This window comes from Scyliorhinus canicula, chromosome 5, assembly GCF_902713615.1.
Source record: "Scyliorhinus canicula chromosome 5, sScyCan1.1, whole genome shotgun sequence".
Taxonomy (NCBI): domain Eukaryota; kingdom Metazoa; phylum Chordata; class Chondrichthyes; order Carcharhiniformes; family Scyliorhinidae; genus Scyliorhinus; species Scyliorhinus canicula.
This window is the reverse complement of record NC_052150.1, coordinates 196,604,927-196,621,213: the sequence shown is the minus strand read 5'-3', so window position 1 is coordinate 196,621,213 and position 16,287 is coordinate 196,604,927.

The window sequence follows — 16,287 nt, the reverse complement described above, 5'->3', positions numbered from 1 at the left end:
TGGCAGAGAGAATGCTTCCCAGTTTTAGGAGGTTCTAGAACTTGGGGATGCTGATAAAAATTTAGGGGTCTCTCATTGAATCCTGAGGTGAGGAGACTTTCTTTCCCACAGAAGGTCATTAATCTGTGGAAATCTCCTCCCAAGAGAGCAATGGAGACTGGATCATTGAATATATTCAAGACTGAGTTAAATAGATTTTGGTCGATAGGGAGTCAAGGTTCTGAAGGGCAGACAGGAAGGTGGAGTTCAGGCCGCAATCGGACCAGCCATGATCTTATCGAACTGCAGGTCAGACCTGAGGGGCCGAATGGACTACTGCTGCTCCAGTGCTTATGTTCTTGCATGAGGTGATCCAGGATTATGGGCGCAATTCAATGGAAAAAAAGTCTATTTCGGGTTTTGGGTGCGTTTAGTGGGGTGTTTCTCAGGCGGCTGCAGTGGCGATTTTCTCTCTGCCGAGGCTGCATTTGAGTCATTTCCTGCTGGTGAGCCCAGAAGGAAAGGCTACTTGCAGATTGTGGCGCCATTTTGTCTGGCTGCCCCGATCTGCCCGCCCCCTCACTTTCAACTCCTCCCTCGTTTTTGATCCCATTCCAACCTCAGGGAGGCCCTCGGGAACACACCCTCACTCCCCTTCCACCTGCTGATCCCTGGCAGTGCCAATCTTACCCCTGGGAACCCCTGGTACTTCCATCCTAGCATTCCAGCAGTGCCCCTGCCATCCTGGCAGTCACACCCTGAGAGTGCTGGGTGGCAGTGCCAGAGTGCATGAGTGCCTGGGAGGCAGGGCCAGGGTGCCAGGCTGGCAGTACCAAGGTGCCCAAGTACTAGAGGGAATGTCAGGTTGCCACCCCACCCTGTTCCCGACCACCTTGGGGGCCTCTACCGGAGAACCCTCAGATGCCATTATGACTGGTCCACGTTAGTGGAAACTGGTACTGAACTGCGACCTGGCAGGGTCTCCCAGGTGCGGCCATTAGGTCCCGGACGGCGGTTGAATCCCATTGACGCATAGTTAAATGAGCCTAACGTTCAATCTCGCGAGGCGTCTCGAGCGTCGCAAATCTCACCAAGTCGGGTGCGACGAGGCCGCAAAATCGTTACCTATTGCTGTAAAATTCTATGGTGTGGAATTTTATTCACAGCTGGCATGCCTGCAGACCTCCTCTCCAGAAGTTTCCTTCAGAACCCATCTAATTTTAATTGAGCCTGGGAGCTGCCACCTGAGTCAAGTATTATAAAGCAGGATCACCTGAAGACAAGAAGAGGTCAAGTGGTTCGAACAACATCCGGCAGAACTGAGATGAATTGCGGGAGGGCTTGAGTACATGGCAAGTGAGGGAATGGAGAGGCAGCAGGGTAACTCGGGAAAGGATTGGGAGAATAGGAAATCAGATCCAAGGGCTTTCTTCGGGATCAACAGTGGCAACTTTGCCCAGGAAAGCAAAGCAATTTTACGTGCTCCATCATTGAAAGGGCAGGTTAGATTCATTAGACTGTTGGCAGGATGGCAAACCAATCATCACAACCAGCATGGCAAGAGACATTGGGAGAAAATTATTTATTAATGTGTTGAATGTTTTACTACAGGGCGCGTGCTTGAGGCAGAGAAGGTTCTTGAAGCAGAGAAAGGTACTGTGCGGGGATATGGGAATAATAGGGCAACTGGATTAATTCTGCATTGTTGTAGCAATGAACTGATTGAGACCTATTAACTCTGCAATAAGGTAGGTTTTAAGTTCACAGGTTGGGAGTTAACTAGGTTGGAAGTGTTATAATGTACAACAGCTTGAAGGATCTGTTGTGTGCACTCATCCAATGTCCAATGTCAACGACCTATGCTAATTCTGGCTTCCACACTGCTGATTTGGCTAACTTTATTAAGTTACATTATCAACAGTACTGGTTACACTGAAGTCAACATGAAAGAAAAAGATAATTTAGAACAAAATAGAACAGGTTATTAGGGTTAAACATAGTCCTTTAAATCCGATGCTGGATTTTCCGTTTGGGAGACTCCTGCCAAAACTGAATCACTTCTGGTTCAGGCTGGTGCTGGGAGCAGTGACCAGAAGCAATTCACTCTCCCCAGCCATGCAAATCTATGCATGGCGGGGATAGCCTGGGACTCGGTCGCAAATCCGGCTATCAGGCTGCCATTTTGAGCGGGTATCCCAATAGTGAGAACCAACGACTGGACCCCTCCCCTCCACAAAGTAAGTTGCCATCTCTGCTATGGGGGAGGGTCTCTGATATGTGTTGGGGATCTGGTGATGAGTTTCTGATGTGGGTGTTTTCTGCTTTGGGGGGTTCTCTGTTATGGGGGCTCTCTGATATTGGATGGGTTTCTGTTACGGGGCGTTCTCTGATGTGTGTTCTCTGATATAGAACATAGAACATAGAACATAGAACAGTACAGCACAGAACAGGCCCTTCGGCCCTCGATGTTGTGCCGAGCAATGATCACCCTACTCAAACCCACGCATCCACCCTATACCCGTAACCCAACAACCCCCCCCTTAACCTTACTTTTTTTTAGGACACTACGGGCAATTTAGCATGGCCAATCCACCTAACCCGCACATCTTTGGACTGTGGGAGGAAACCGGAGCACCCGGAGGAAACCCACGCACACACGGGGAGGACGTGCAGACTCCGCACAGACAGTGACCCAGCCGGGAATATGATGGGGTTGTTTCTGGTGTGGAGGTCTGGTGGAGTGGTCCAGTGGGAGTCTCTGATCGGGGCCTCAGGTAGGGGGATACATTAAATATTTACCCCTTGCCCCACCTTGAAGTCCACCAGATCAGGTCCACGCTGACCTATATGTGCACCAATCCACATCCACATGAACCCCGGCCCAGAGGGCTGGAGCATCATGTTGGCATGGGGAATGCCTCAAACAATCAGAGTCCACTTCCCAACCAACTAACACTCCCTTCTCATGAAGTATGAATTGTTGTTCCCTTTCCATTTGGTAATCTGCGATTGCCATGATGAGCGCAAAATGAAAATCTTCAACAGCATGTCTATTTATTTAAGCATTACTCAAGTTCTGTACTACCAAACAACTATAAAAATACTTCCATTAAAAGTACCTTTAAAACTTCCTAGACATCTTTGTATCTTTATCGAAAATTCATCTTAGTTAATTCAAATGTTTTTTTTAAAAAGAACGGTCTCCAGAAAAAAATGAATGAACCTTGTTTTTTTTGAATGAAGAGGTGAGAGGTATTAATAGAAATGTGAGGATGCAAAATCTTTTATATTTTTTATGTTCAATGCATGATTTTCCATAATTGCTCATTGCTTAATTTCACAAACCAATTCATCCATAAAGTTCTCAAGGTCTAATTTTTCTCCCTCAATTTCCCACATAATGACAATGTCCTGCTTATTTGACTACTTACATTTCGACAACCACTTTTATTTAATTGAGACTCTTCCTCTCAGTTTTGATCCTGACACATGGGGCACACAAAGCTTTTTTTATTCGAGCTTTTTGAGTTCTGCTCTGCTGTGTTTGCTTGCATGTTTTACAGCAGTGATGGGTTATTCATATTCAAATTGCTGTTTAGCTCACTTGGTTAACCAGCTGGTTTGTGATGCAGAACAAGTTCAGCAGTGCGGGTTTAATTCCTATACCGGCTGAGGTCCCGCCTTCTCAACCTTTCCCTTCGCCTGAGGTGTGTTGAGCCTCAGGTTAAATTACCACTAGCCAGCTGTGTGGGCAGCACAGTGGTTAGCACAGTTGCTTCACAGCTGCAGGGTCCCAGGTTAAATTCCTGGCTTGGGTCACTGTCTGTGCGGCGTCTGCACGTTCTCCCCGTATCTCCATGGGTTTCCTACGGGTGGTCCGGTTTCCTCCCACAGCCCAAAGATGGGCAGGGTAGGTGGATTGGCCATGCCAAATTGCCCTCAGTGTCCAAACAAAAGGTTAGCTGGGGTTACTGGGTTACGGGGATAGGATGGGTTTGTGGGCTTGGGTGGGGTGCTCTTTCCAAGGCCGGTGCAGACTCGATGGGCCTCCTTCTGCACTGTAAATTCTATGATTCTCCCCTCAAAAGGTGAAAGCAGGCTATGGTCATCTGGGACGATGGTGACTTTACCTTACCTGCTGTAAAAAATGATAAAGCGATGAGATTGCTTGAGGTATTGTCGTCACAACTGTGTCCAAACAGAGCAGGATTCATGTTTCTTTTGTGAGCCTTGCCAACGCACATTTATCTTTGCCACTGAACTAGAAGAGGACATTTTACTTCAAATCGTATACAATAAGTTTTCAATTCTTGTCTATTGTACATTATAAGCAGTTTTCGTTAATGTGCATTGATTTTTTTAAAATGTGAAATTCACCTGAAATCTGCTTAAGCAGAGCAAATGTCTCGGTAGTTTGTGAAAAGCAATTGTGAAACGCAAACTCCACTTATCACAAATTGTGTATCCACCTTTGCATTAGTTTTTTAAAAATTGTACTCAAAATCCTCAGAATTAGCCCCCTTTGTGAGTTGATGTTAATCACAATCATTCGTGTGCCTTTGTGGAAGCTGTAAAAATCAAGGGCGGAATTTTCTGAATTTTTATGTGGAGTGGGCGTGAAAAACAGGGTAGAAACCGTCAGCCCCAATGGCAGCTTCCTCTGGCTGCCAAATGTAGAATCTGCCATGAGCCTGTGCAACAGGGCAGTGGTTTAGAATTTAATTTGGCATTATCATTTTGTATTAATAATATTTCTTGATATTTCCCAGTGCTGTTTCATGAAAGTTGAAAATGGGTTTATCACAAAAAAGAAACATTTTTATAGAGTATCTAACTCAATTTTAAATTACTGAAAATGATTTTAAAAAAGCAATAGAGAACAATTTATTTGTTATGTTGGGGACACTAATCAGTTCCTCAGTAAATTAGAAAAGATATTTAAAAGATTTTAAAACACGCCTGTTCAATTTTCAAACCTTAAAATCTCTCACATTGATGAGCCAAAAGATCTTATAAATAAATAATCTTTATTATTGTCACAAATAGGTTTACATAAACACTGCAATGAAGTTATTGTGAAAAGCCCCTAGTCGCCACACTCTAGAGCCTGTTCAGGTACACTGAGGGAGAATTCAGAATGTCCAATTTACCTGACAGCATGTCTTTCGGGACATGCGGGAGGAAACCGGAGCACCCGGAAGAAACCCACGCAGACTCGGGAAGAATGTGCAGACTCTGCACAGACAGTGACCCAAATGGGACTCAAACCTGGGGCCCTGGCGCTGTGAAGCAACAGTGCTAACCACTGTACTACCATGCCCTCCCATCCTTCACAATCATGCACATTGAGATGCAACTTACATGACTTACCAAAATCAAGTCAAATAGGGGATAAAGGAGAAAAGCATTGAGACGGTTGGTGGGATTTATTTCATCGACTGCACGTGATGGTTGCAAAGATGGGAGCAAATTTCATTCTGAAATGTATAATCAAATCAATGAAATAAAAAAGACCAATCCATCCAGTTCATCATCTACCACTCTGGTAATCCTATTTATGATGGAATTAAAAACAGAAGATGCTGATTAAACTCAGCGGGTTTGCCAGCATTTGTGGAGAGAGAACAACATTAAGGGCGCGATCTATCGGCCGCATCTAACGGGATCTCGCGAGGTGTCGCGATCTGGATCCCGCCCATTGTGGGCAGGATCAGTATTTGGCAAATCTGCATATTAGAGTGAGTAGCTAGTCTCACTTTAATATGCAGCTTGCCTTATGTACCCGAAGCATTGGGATCTAACCCCTTTGCCTCGGAGACCTGAGGCGAGCGTCATTCAATGCTGGCCCCGACAAACGGGGACCAGGTGGAATTGCACTTGGGAGGGTCACCCAGGGGATCAGAGGCCCCAGGTGGTCGGCCTCTGGCCAGGCTGGCACCCTGGCACTGACAGGCCTGGCACACAGCTAAACGCCCTTGGCACGGGACTCTCGCAATTCAGTTATGATGTGGAGATGCCGGCATTGGACTGGGGTGAGCACAGTAAGAAGTCTTACAACCTCAGGTTAAAATCCAACAGGTTTGTTTCAAATCACATGCTTTCGGGGCACTGCTCCTTCCTCAGGTGAATGAAGAGGTATGTTCCAGAAACATATCAATAGACAAAGTCCAAGATGTAAGACAATGCTTTGAATGCGAGCATTTGCAGGTAATTAAGTCTTTATAGATCCAGATAGAGGGGTAACCCCAGGTTAAAGATCTAGTGATTTGAAACAAACCTGTTGGATTTTAACCTGGCGTAAGACTTCTTACTGTGCAATTCAGTTATATCGGGCTCAGAGTTAACATTTCGAGTCAGCATGACTCTTTTCAGAGCTTTTGGCCAGAATTCTTCCGTTGTCAGCATTCACTTTCTCCACTGGCAGTTCGCTCCCGCCAGCGGGTTCCCCGCCTGTGTGGGGTGGTTTCAATGGGCAATCCCATTGACAAGCGGCATGAGGATAGAGTCCGTGCTGCTAGTGAACGGCACAGCACTGAGAAACATGAGGCTGGGGAACAAAGAATCCAGCCATGTATTTTGTTGATGATGGAATTGTTGATTAGTCATGGCAATCAATTTTTATTGTTTATAACAGTTGGTGACCTTCTCAAAGGAAATTACGAATGTGCAATCAATGTTAGCCTTGCTCACATTCCATGAAAGAATCCAAAGAAAACATGAGGTAAAGCCCAATGGTGGAGAGCAATGGGTCCAAAGCGACCCATTCTTTCCCAGAATGCTACAGGATGCCCATGTCAAGACCCGAATATGCAGTATTCCAAAATCAGTCTCAATAAAAACCTGCAATAGAAGCAATAACATAAGGCAATTCAAACAATCACATATTGTTTGATTATCGCAGATCAGTTTTAACCTAGATACTCTGGTTGTGTTGCTGTAACGCTGAATGTCCCTGCTTTCTGTGGCAAATATTTTAGGAAGAGGCTCAAATTTCTAATGGCTTACATCTGCTTCTGTGCCTCTTATGAACAGAATATCAACCATATGTAACACATTATTAATTGAAAACCTGACGAGAGCAGTGGAAATCGAATTAAATGAGCACAGCAAACCCATGTGAATACTGCATGAGCAAGGACAGAACTTCTAATCAGCTTGTTGGAAATCTAGGATTCGAACAGGTGAAAACTAGCAGTTGCCCCTGGTCGCAAAAAAGGGATTTTCGCCACATATTTGACGGAGAATTTAATCTGAGTCAATCTCATTTGCAGAAAGTGTCTTCAAAATTAGGTTTAATATTGTTATTTTTCACCTGCTCTCCTGATTATACGAGAGTGCAATGCTTCCGTGACTGTCATCCGCCCACCAGTATCATTCCTTGTGGGTGAGCCTTGACAGAGAGCATCAGCTGGTTAACCGAGCATGAATAACAGCTTGGCATATTCTTACCTGTACCCGCTCTCGGCATATACGTTTCAGCAGGAATTCGAAGCAGAACCTCTGACTAATGATGACACTATGAAACTCAGGAGTGCTGCAAAGGTCTGACCTGCAGCAAATAACTCAACAGATGTTGAGCTTTCCTGGGAGCACTGCTGCAAATCTGCAGTTTTTGCTTATTTCTTGCAGTTGAAGTTCAAGGCTCTTAATCAAATGATCAAATAGGTTTATCGCTTTTGTGATTGTAAAGCAGATGGCATCATTTGATATTTGGATCAAAATGATTTGTTTCATTGATCAATTGCTGATTGATGATGCCTTGGCAGCTACAATTGAATTAACAACAGAGTTCCATGATGTGGGTGAAATGGGCTATTTTAATATCTATTCGGCCACACAGTTGCTTTAAAAGGTGTCTCTAAGTTGCCTGTGATCAATGTAGTTGCCAATGGATGTCTTAACCTTGGAGTGAGTGAGTCCATCTAAAGTAATCCAGCAGCAAACAGGAATTTACTGAAAAAGAAAGTTACCAACACGTACACAAAGCTCAGTTACAGATAAAGATAAAATGATACTTATACACATAAATCAAGTTGGGTGTGTATTGTTCAGTGCGGGCCTCGTACACCTTGAAGTCGAGAAGGTCTGAAGTGACGGTTTTGAGGTTGTAGAATTGCCTCTGCAGCTGCGATGGCTTCAGCTGTCAAATTGCCTGAGGCTGCTTCAACAGGTAAGCTCGGTAGGTAGAATCTGGTTTGCAGGAGGGGGTGGAAAATTCCTTACTTTCGGCTCTGCTGGCGTGGCACCTTAGCCACCTTGAAAGCAAAGCAACTCTGTTGTTTCTGGAAGCCTTGGAAGTATTTTCTTTTCTTTTGCATTGAAGTTGTTTGAAGTTGGATCTGTCTCTGGGCAGCCGGCTGCCTTTTTGACGCAGCCTGAAGCAATGATGGCTGCTGCCATGCTGAGCCATTGTTTTATACAAGTCAAGTGGTAATTCCATTACAGTTTTAAATTATTTTTACCAAGCCAGGGAAAGCCATCTGTTTCTCTTTTGAAACACAAATGGAATTTCAGATGTATGGGCGAAACCGCAAGCATAAACGGCGATGTTGGCACAAAATCCCGCGACGGCCGGGAAATTAGATTCTCAACGGTGACACAACGAGGTTCTCGCCCACAAGGGGTGGGGACCTAATTTCGATAGACTTTAATACAGCAACATATTATTAAAGGGCTGCCCAGCCACATGATCCACCTTCAGTAAAGATTCATACCTCGCTGATGTGACGTCACGTCGGCAAAGCTTTCCAGGAAGGGGAATCAGACCAAGGGAACCCGCTGGGGGGGCCAAATTAAGTGTAGCCGCTGGGGGGTAGTAGAGAGGGACATACCCGAGCAGTGCCATAACATTACCCCCCCGGCACAGGTTGGCACTGCCCCTTGGTGATACCTGTGAAGGGGCGAGGTGATGTCTGAGAAGGGGGAATGGAGGGGGGATAGGCCTCTGTGTCCGTGGAGGTGTGGAGGGGGATTTTAATTCAACGCTGATCGAGATGCCCTTTAAAGACAGCGCTCTAATCTTCATGAAACCAGCCTTGCTGGCTCTATTAGGCGCTGCCCCGCTGGAGTGACGGTGCAAACTACACCCCCAAATTTTCTGCACACTCAATGCCAGAAAATGTGCTCTGAAAACGCGGCTGTGTATCTGTAGAGATAAATGCCGGTTTTCAGTCAGAGACTGGCACTGACAAATTTTGATTAAATTTTGCCCTTTGGGGATGGTTTTCTGGCCGGATAGCCAGAAGCGCAAATCCTGTTCTGACACGGGGACCTGGCTGAACTCAGTTTTTTAACGAATAGAGTTTTTGAATGAAGTCTGAACTCTGCGGCTTGTATGATAAGGTCCTTTTCACCCAGGCATAGAATCTTAAAATCCCTACAGTTCAGAAGGAGGCCATTCAGCCCACCGAGTCTGCACTGACTTTCCGAAAGAGCATGTGGTGATATAACCACTGTGGATATGTGTACTTGCAGTAGGGGGATGTATGGCTGTACCTGTAATACAGGATCCTCCGGTAAGCCCCTGCCGGCTAGCTCCGCCCACAGGGAGCTGGTGTATAAATATGCGTGTGAGTCACTGAGATCCTATTCTACAGCAGCCGCCGGAGGAATAGCATCACACAGCAATAAAGCCTCGATTGTACATGTCTCGAGTCTTTGTGTGCAATTGTTAGCGCCACATAGCACTTTAGCTCTGTCCATTCCCCGCCCCATCCCCATACATCCACACATTGATCATGACCAATCCACCTAACCTGCACAGGCAGGCAGCTGGATGGAGTTGGAGTTTAGAGTGCAAGGGTTCTTGCATTAAGGTGTTCTCACAGCCATTGTTGAATGTTACATGCGTGTGGCAGAGAATTGAGAAAAAGTCAATGACCTGGCGGTCTGGTGGAGTGGGGCAGGGAAGGGAGTAATAAGACTAAAGGTTGCCGGCCTAAGGGGCTGACTTCACGTCACACAGAGAAAGCATGGGGGAGGGGGGGTAGTGGAGGGATACGTGTTGTGCTATTGGGCTTTAAATCATAGGTCATACAGTGGCTGCCCATGTGTCTTCAGTGTGAAAGTGTGACAGCAGTTTGAATACGGGATGTCTAAGCTTGAATATCCACAATGCCTATTAGTGTCACCTTCCTCTGCCTCAGAGTACTTCTGCCTTCTTACATTCCTGCGAGTCATGCTTGTCCAATCAATTGGCCGCCATTATTAAACCCTCACCGATTTCATCTACCCTCATTTTCTGCATTAAAATGAGAGGTTAAAGCTTTAAGTGTCAAGGTTTGAAGGTTGGGTGCCGGGCATCGGGAGGGATAGGTTAGTGCCTTGCAGCAGTGACCACCCGGCTGTACTGGGGGTCCATGTGTTGCAGCACATCATGGACCCCACTACTGCTGGGAGGGAACAGCATACTGGAGGCCGTAAGCGACAATGAAGGGGCATGGGCAGTGACAATGGCCAGTGAAGTCATGATGTGTTAGGGCCAACAGCTATTGAGGTAACGCCGGCTGCCGGTGACAGGGCACAGTTGTCAGCCTCATGGATCATGAGGACAAAGGATGTTGGGAGGGATTCAAGTCACGGGATGAATTAGCTAGCTGACTGTCTCTCTCTCTCTCCTCCAATCTCTCCCAGATTACCCAATTTCGTAGATATGGAAGCAGGCAACACCAACTCTGACAAGCCCAACCCAGGCTGAAGCTGGTAGGAGGCTGCAGGTTAGACTCAAAACTCAGCCACACATCAGGCTGAGAAAGGGGTATCAAAGACCCCGGAGGAGACCTCATGTGTATAGGACACATGTGTCCCTCATGTGTACAGGACCCATGTGTCCTTCATTGAGCTGTTGGACACCATGTGCCACCGAAGACTCTGGCCATAATGACAAAATGGATGTACACGGAGGGCAGAAAACCTGTCAACTCCCATATGGACTTGTGGGTTCATGATTGCGAGATGCCACTCAAGTCACTGCTCGAGGCCTGGAATGACCAGTTGCATAGAGGTGTAGGGCTGCAGTGAGCTTCGTGGCCACTGGGACTGGTGTCCTCCTCCTCCACTGAGTCATTGTTCATGTCCCATATTTCTGGATTAGTCCCATAAATGAACCACCGTAAGTATTCCCAATTTACAAATGGGTAAAATGGTTAAAAGATAGTCATAGAATTTACAGTGGAGAAGGAGGCCATTCAGCACATCAAGTCTGCCCCTGGATAGAGCACCCTACCTAAACCCAGACCTCCACCTAATCCCCGTAATCCAGTAACCCCACCTAACATTTTTTGGACACTAAGGACAATGTAGCATGGCCAATCCACCTAACCTGTACATCTTTGGACTGTTGGGAGGAAACCGGAGCACCTGGAGGAAACCCACACAGACACGGGGAAAACATGCAGACCCCGCACAGACAGTGACCCAAGCCGGGAATCGAAGCTGGGACCCTGGAGCTGTGAAGCAAATGTGCTAACCACTGTGCCTGTTGTGCTACTGTGCTGACCATTAGGAAGGAATTATTTTATGATGGTAAATATAATAGCTTTCTTGCTGTGCTGGGGATGGAGTTGCTGGGTGGGTGGCAAAGTTAATAAATGGATAACAATGAGCTTGCTCCAATTTTCAGTTATTATGGAGTTTTTTTACTCTTAATGGTTTCAGTTTGTTGCTGCGATTGTACAGGGCCTTGGTGAGGCCACACTTGGAGTATTGTGTGCAATTTTGGTCTCCTTCACTGAGGAAGGATGTTCTTGCTCTCGAGGAAGTGCAGCGAAGGTTTACCAGACTGATTCCAGGGATGGAATGACTGTCATGTGAGGAGAGATTGACTAGGTTGGAAATTGTTCTCGCTGGAGTTCAGTAGAATGAGGGGGGATCTCATCGAGACTTATAAAGTTCTAACAGGACTAGACAGGGTAGATGCAGGGAAGATGTTACCTAAAATGCTTCTCACTCATACACAAGAGTAAATTATGTTAGAGACATTATTAGATTTCAATGAATATAATCATTAAGTATTTACAAATAATATGGAGTTATGAAGAATCAAACAGGTGAATATTAGAACGACAATGGTTACAATATGAAATGTCTGTATTGATTGAATCATAGAATCCATACAGTGAATTAGGAGACCATTCGGCCCATCAGGTCTATACTGGCACTCAGAAAGAGCACCCTACCTAGGCCCAATCCCCCATCCTATCCCCGTCAACAAACCTAACTTATACATCTTTGGACACGAAGGAGCAATTTTATCATGGCCAATCCTCCAAATCTGCACTTCTTTGGATTGTGGGAGGAAACCAGAGCATCCGGAGGAAACCCACGCAGACACGGAGAGCATGCAAACTCCACACAGACAGTAACCCAAGGGTGGAATTAGACCTGGGTCCCCTGGTGTTGTGAGGCAGCAGTGCTAACCACTGTGCCGCCTTGTAAGGATTTTGTTTTGAGTAAAAGACAATGGACATGATTTAGCGGGCCCGTTGACCACAGGTGCAAATCCCTTCATAGTTACAAAATATTACAAGAAGCCAAATACAAGTTTTGGGCTGGCGAGATTTCCCGTCATGATGTTCCCTGGCTGTCCTCCATGATGTGATCAAGTTCACACTCAGGAGGTGCGCTGCCCTGATGTGCATCTATTTGAATGCATGGTCAAAGAAATCTTCTGACCTCATTGAATCTTCACACCAAACAGGCATGATGTCACGTGAGCACGACTTGCTGCTGGTTTTTATAAATGGGAAACAGGTGTCATGACCTTCAAGAGGGAGGAAGGAGGTGGGAACCCCTCTCCACCTAGTACCAGGGAGCCCAAGGGGTCAGAGCCCAGTGCCCACATCCAGAAGAGGGGCTCAAGGGTGCAGGGGTGGGTGGGGGATGGGGACTTAGAATTGAGGGGGATTGGAGACCTCCAGGATGGAGGTCGCAGCAGGTGTGTGTAGCCCTGAAGCCTGCTGCCTGTGTTCACTGAACATTTTTTAGGGCATTGTGTCAGTCTGTGTTATTAGCAAATGTTAATGACTGCTGAGTTAGTCAGCTGTTAGTGGTATGAGGTAGGAGGTGCCTGTGGGTGTTGGGTTCATGAGATGAGGGGAAAGGTGTGTTGTAGCTGAAGGAGGCAGGCCTAAGAGGCTGGGTGGAAGAGACCCCTAAAGAGAAGTGTGTAAAACTAATTACCATGCATTAGCATTGATTTAAATATAATTAAACGGCTTTACGCTATAGCATTTGGCCCCATGGAATTGCTCCCCACAGCAATATGATGTCACGCTGGCATGAATCACTACTGATTTTCGAAAAAGGAAATCAGTCGTGATAACCACTTCAGGGGTGTGGAGGTGCCTGGAGGTCCCGGGGTTAAGGGCTGAGTGAGGCTGGGCATTGCATCCCGGCATCCTGCCAGTGCCCCCTGCTATGCCGGGCAGTGCCTGGAGCAGTACCAGGGGAGTGTCAGGAGCCTGGGGCTTAACCCTTCTCCATTGTGAGAAGGAAATTCCTTTTTTGTGTGGCCTGGGGGGGGGGGGGGGGGGGGGGGGCACAGCTATGTGCATTGGTAAACTTGAGGTTGGGGGTGGGTGAGGGGTGGGTGGGAGCGTGCACCCTGTATTTCAGTGTTGGGAGGGGAGGTCTTACCGAAGCCTGTATATGAAGGGGGGGGGGGGGGGGGGGGGGGGGAGGATGCTGAGAGGCAGTTCATGTTCCTTGCAGATTGGGGCACTCTTTAAAGATTTGGATTTGTTTATTGTCACGTGCACCAGTGAAAAGTATTTTTCTACGAGCAGCTCACACAGATCATTAAGTACATGAAAAGAAAAGAAAATACATAATAGGGCAACACATGATACACAATGTAAATACATAGACACCAGCATCGGGTGAAGCATACAGAGGTGTAGTATTAATCAGGTCAGTCCATGAGAGGGTCATTTAGGACAGTGTTCTTCAAACTTTTTTTCCAGGGGCCCATTTTTACCAACCGGCCAATCTTCAGGACCCAACCCGGCCGACCCATGCCGGCTGACCTTTGCGACCCACGCCGGCCGACCTGCGCGACGCACAATTTTCAAAGAAACAAAAAAATAAAATGAGTTAAATAAATGAAAAAAATGAATAAACCCCCCCGAACTTGAAAAAAAAATAAAATGAATTAAATGAATGAATAAATGAATAGAAACCACTACAGAACTTGTAAAAAAGCTGCAACCGTTTTTAAAAAATAGCTGCCGTACTGCGCATGCGCACCGTTCATCGTGTGCGCATGTGCAATGCGGCCAATTTTTTTTTAACATGTTCGCGGAATGCGCATGCGCGCACAATGATCAGCGGGCATGCGTAATGTGGCCAAATTTTTTTTTACATGTTCCCGGCCGCTTGCAGCCGGCGTTATGAAAAGCCAGCTGCTGCGGGATTTGCGCGATCGGGAGCGCCACGGACAACGGCTCCGCGACCCTCCTGACACCCGCCCACGACCCACCTGCGGGTAGTGCCCCCGACTTTAAAGAACACTGGTTTAGAAGTCTGGTAACAGCAGGGAAGAAGCTGACTTTGAGTTTGTTCCTACGTGTTCTCAGGCTTTTGTATCTCCTGCCCGATGGAAGAAGTTGGAAGAGTGAGTAGGCCGGGTGCGAGGGGTCTTTGATTATGCTGCCCACTTTCCCCAGGCAGCGGGAGGTGTAGAAAGAGTCAATGGATGGGAGGCAGGTTTGTGTGATGGACTGGGCTGTGTTCACGACTCTCTGAAGTTTCATACGGTCTTGGGCTGAGCAGTTGCCATACCAAGCTGTGATGCAGCCCGATAGGATGCTTTCTATGGTGCACCTGTAAGAGTTAATGTGGACATGCCGAATTTTGTTAGTTTCCTGAGGACATATCGGTGCTGTTGTGCTTTCTTGGTGGTAGCGCCAACGTGGGTGGACCAGGACAAATTTTTGTTGATATGAACCCCTAGGAATTTGAATCAGCTAATCTCCACCTCGGCCCCTTCACTGCATTCAGGATCCTGACCTTCCTGTTGCTTGCCATTTTAACAAAAGACCCTGCTCCCATGCCCACATGTCTGTCCTTGGCCTGCTGCAATGTTCCAGTGAAGCTCATCACAAACTGGAAGAACAACATCTCATCTTCCGGTTAGGCACACTACAGCCTTCCGGTCTCAACATCGAATTCAACAACTTCAGATGATTAGCTCCTCCTCACCTCAACCTATTTGTTTTCATCCCATTTCATTTTAACTGTCTTTTACCATTTCTTTCTTTCTTAATATATATTAACCCCCCCCCACCATCTTATCCACCTTTCCTTACCATTTCTCCCCTTTGCTTCCCCCGTCCCCTCCCCCCACATCTAAATCCGTCAGAGTTTGAAGTCAATGACCAGCTCTTTAGTTTTGCTGGCATTGAGGGATATATTGTTGTCGTTACACCACTCCACTAGTTCTCTATCTCCCTCCTGTATTTTTTTTCTTCTTTTATAAATTTAGTTCACCCAATACATTTTTTCCAATTAAGGCGCAATTTAGCGAGGCCGATCCACTTAGCATGCACATCTTTGGGTTGTGGGGGCAAAACCCACGCAAAAACTCCACACGGACAGTGACCCAGAGCCGGGATCGAACCTGAGACCTCGGTGCCGTGTGGTAGCAGTGCTAACCCACTGCGCCACTGTGTTGCCGCTCCCTCCTGTTTTCTGACTTGTCGTTATTCAAGATCTGGCCCACTATGGTCGTGTCGTCAGCAAACTTGTAGATGGAGTTGGAACCAAACTTTGCCATGCAGTCGTGTGTGTACAGGGAGTATATTAGGGGGCTAAGTACGCAGCCTTACGGGGCCCCGGTATTGAGATGTACGTATTGAGGTATTGAGATGGTGCCCCGATTTTTGTGTCGCAGGTCTTGGCGGCTCTATCAGACCCCACACTGTCAGAGTGATGGTCCAAACCATGCACCACCATCCCACACATGATTGAAAGACTGAAAAGATCCATGGCAGGAATTAGCGACCAACCCGCTGCATGTTTTTCAGTGGCACAGGTGGCCAACCGGCAGGATTGTCTGGTCCCGCTATCGTCAATGGGATTTCCTGGGACAGAAAACATGGCTGTAAAATATAATGAATTCAATACCTCTGGAATAATAAATCCAGTGTTAAATAATTGTGACCAAGAAACTGCCAGATTGTCATAAAAACCATTTAGTTCATGAATGTTCTTTAAGGCAGTATATGTAATCGGCCTTAGAAGGTCTGGCCTGTATGTGACTCCAGGCCAACAGCAATGCCTCTTCTAAAACAAAGGCCAAAATTTCCCATC